This window comes from Egretta garzetta, unplaced genomic scaffold (genome assembly GCF_000687185.1).
Source record: "Egretta garzetta isolate BGI_Z169 unplaced genomic scaffold, ASM68718v1 scaffold329, whole genome shotgun sequence".
Taxonomy (NCBI): Eukaryota; Metazoa; Chordata; class Aves; order Pelecaniformes; family Ardeidae; genus Egretta; species Egretta garzetta.
The window spans coordinates 6,140,130-6,143,942 of NW_009269999.1; the positions used below are offsets into that span (position 1 = coordinate 6,140,130).

At 38.7% G+C, this 3,813-nt stretch overlaps 1 protein-coding gene across 4 annotated transcripts in view; it reads left to right on the forward strand.

The window, feature by feature from the left end:
* Positions 1 to 3,813, forward strand: part of PHF21A (PHD finger protein 21A) — a 138,723-nt gene that overhangs the window by 568 nt on the left and 134,342 nt on the right. The gene's annotated exons all lie outside the window — the stretch shown is intronic.

Sequence of the window (3,813 nt, forward strand, 5' to 3'; positions counted from 1 at the left end):
GCTTTTGTTTTCGATTGGTGAACAAATGTCATCACATTTCAGTCACGTGCTGTAATATTCTTTGTTCAGCTATCAAAGTATGGTATCTGCTACACCTGTTCCCACTTTTTAATTGTAAGTAACGGTGATTGCCTGCAAATCTTACAGTTGTGGACAGGAGCGCTTCCTCCCCTTTTTCTCCCCCTCCTACCCCCTGCATGTTTATTAGGGCCCAAGCGCTGAGCTTGACAATGAACTTTTGTTCACTGTGGAGACTGCATGTAAAAAGGTCCCACTGGGGGTAATAACTTGCGTGTCACGAGAAAGTTGTGTACTGTGATGTACGGTAGGTTTGAGCGTGGAAAAATCAGGTGGGGACATGTGCTCAATAAGGGGTGGGCTCCTTTGGGCCAGTGAAGTTTTCTTAACTAGATATGCTGTTGCTTGTTATAAGGTTAAAGGACGGATACTCCTGTACGCCCATGTCGATAGATACATCATTTTTGCTTAGCTGTAGGTTTTCAGGTGTCAGAAATCAAAAGGATTTTGGCTGTCTGTTTACTTTTTTTTTTTTTCCTTCCCCCTTCATTGTGTTCACTTCTAACAATGAAGACACCTGCTTAGTTTCAGTTTTGTAAGTCAGCTTCCTCTGGCTTTCCTGTGCTTGCCCGGAGCTAGTTGGGGAGGCTGGATATGCTACGTAGTGGGGGAATGTTTAACTTTGATGGAGAGAGGCTTATTTTGGGGCATAATTTGTGAAGAAAATAACGTGCTTTTCAAAGCCTTGGGGGGAAAAAAAAAAACCTAGAAATCTAAAATTCAGGACTTCTACCTGGTTAACATGTAATGCTATAACTTTTACATTAAGCTTGTTAGTGATTGTGTATAATAAACTTTATCATTTATTTTAAATAGTGACATTAAATTACTAATAAGAACAGGATCTTGAAAGAAAGAAAAACAAAAAAATGTGCATATTAGTTGGAGAAGTTAATTACCACACTTCAGTAGAAAGATCACATGCCTTGGGGAATTTTATTTATATCTAGGTATGTTTCACGATAGACCAATTAATCTGGGTTTTGGGGGGCATTTTTTATTATTATTTTCTGGAAAGGAATTCTGTAGCTCAGTAAACGGAACTTTAAAACTATATTTAAAAGAATAGGGGAAGTGCTTCTTGCATGTTTTTAAACCTTTGAGCCTTACTGTGGGTAGAGAAATTAGACTATTTTATGATAGTTACATCCGCTAGAAGTTTGAGCTGATACAGAGGGAGTATGAAGCGACCTCTTTATCCCTTCGTGTTGCGCAGTAGTGTGCGTAGAGTATCACTTCAAGGTCTTAAGAGACAGGTTGTCCAGCAGAAGGTGGGTGCTTGCTCACCAAGTACTTACCACCAGCTGGATGTCAACTGTGTCATACCCCCAGTTTTTAGCTGTACCGACCTGAATTCCAAGAAACTTGGGGTGGATTCCATTATAGGGTTTTTTAGTGATTTTTTTTTTTTTTTTTTTTCAGTTAACTAACAACGCCAACATAGTGTATAATTCAAAATGCAGTGTTAAGGAATATTTTGTTATTGTTACCATTAGTCATCATAAGATTTCTACCTGAAAGCTTTTAATCTTGCCTCTTCTCTATGTGCATCCTGAGCTGGGTTTCTTGTGAGGCAGAAGGCGATTGCTGAAAGTGAGTTTTCTTCTTTAGGGAATGAAAATACAACATTTTCCTTCAAAGAACTGAAAGCAAAAGTAGGAAACTGAAACTTAGGCAGCTCAGAGAAAAATGCTGTTGTATTTTCCAGCTTCAACAGCAAGATCTCTGCTTTCAGTTTAGGTTTTGTAAAGACCTCTCTTTGCCCTAGGGCATTCGGCTTCAGCTGTGTTTCAAGCATTGGGCCTAAATAGTTCTTGCTCCAACTTTACTTCTCTTTTTTACAGATGAGGTTTTGTGTCTGTTAAACATCACTGTAGAAATTATAATAAAAAAGAAAAAAAAATCCTTGCACTGGATCCATACAAAGGAGACAATTTTCATGCGTTTTTATTTGTGAGGTTTTTTGGGTTTTTTGTTTGTTTGTTTTTTAGGAAGATAAAACATGTTTTAATGGTGCCTTAGAAAGTTGTGAAATTCAGTGTGCAGTTGGAAAGCTGTAATAGTGAGCCCGGCTATTGCTTGGGTTGTTCATGCAGTTTGTTTATAATGGTCATAATTGCATGTGAACACATTGTAGCTGTTCAGTTCCTTTATACTTATTCTCGGAGCCCTGAAGAACTTTATTCAGTCAAATTAATTGATACTACTGGAATTTGTTTACAACAGAGATTTCTCTTTCGTTTCAACACCAGTTTGTAAGAACCTTGATGGACTATCTAATTTCATGTGTTATGGGCATTTTGCATGCGGGTACCAGAAACTCAAAATGAGGATCATGTGAGAAACACATGTTGGTGACTTAACCTTCTTCCTATTGTTTCGGGTTTGTCGTTTGTTGGTTTGGCTTGTTTAAAATCTTCCAGAAAGGACTTCATAGTGTGATAGGTCTTTGCTTTCCGGAGGGCCATCGCACGGTGATGTGAGCTGTAAAGCAGACTGGCCTTCAGGAGGGGCTCCTTGTGTAGAAGGGGCAGTGCTAAAAACCTATTATTAAGCTTCTAACAGTATTTCTGTACTGTCCCCTTCACCCTTTATGCTCACAACTGTGCAGTCACATGCGTAGCTGTATACTAGACGTGTAAGACTCCACAAAAGACCGGGCTCCTGTATGTTCGTGAATTGCCCTTGTTCAATTACTCTGTGCCAGAAAGCAGCTTGCATCCTGTTTCTGATGTATTTTAACTGCACAAAGGTTATTTAGGACCAAACCATATACTGGAAAGGTGGAGCAGTGCGTAGAAGTGTTTCGAGATGTCTGCCGAATGCAAGGGGCAAGATGCTTACTTCTGCACCCTGTAAATAGAGGGTGAACTGAAGGATAGTTTTTATAGGTATCTTACATTAATATTTCATGTTCAGTACAAGCACAAAGCCAGTGTCTAGCTTGTGCTGGTGCTAGATACATGCATTATGCAGGCAAAAAAGAAGTTTATTTACATTTGAGGGGGGAGGAACTCCGTATTTTCTTATTTTCCTTTTTTTTCTTATTGCAAATACAGTCTCATTAAGAACAAAAAAAAAAGCCACTGTGTTTCTTTTATAAAAAAGTTTTAAATAGTTAATGGCTCCTGCACCTTACCAAGTTCCCCACTGAATTAGAACTGGTAAAGTATGATTTTGAATATGTTTGACTCTGCTTTTCTGAGGTTTTGACATAACAAAAGCAAAGTGGTGAGTGTAGATACCGAATGGCTATAAAATGTACAAAAATCCAAAGAGTTTTTAAAAATGTACAGTGCTGAGGAAAGGTGTACTTGGTGTGACAATCAGACCTTACAATTAGTATCACTTGTCCTTAAAATAATCTTAAAGCTGTAGAAAGTTCTGAAAGGTCCCTTCCTTCAGTCTGAGAGGATTGCCGTGCCTATTGCCCTAACAAAGCCCCAACTTTGCCACAGAATCTTTTGTTTTAATACTTTGATCATCCCAGGCTTTTGAGGAAAGAATGCACTACTTGGTGTAGGCTTCTCTGCAACGTTTATTTTCTGTTTTACTGTTTACATCATTTTAATACCTCTGCTGGAATTACCGAGTACCCTGTGCCTTAAAAGCTCTTCGCCTAGATTATTTGACCTCCCTCTTACCTGAGATTTCTTGTTCACTGTCATTGCAAACACTCACTCTTTGGTTAGAGATTGTATGCTCAAAGCATGCTTTAAAAAACCCACACCAGAC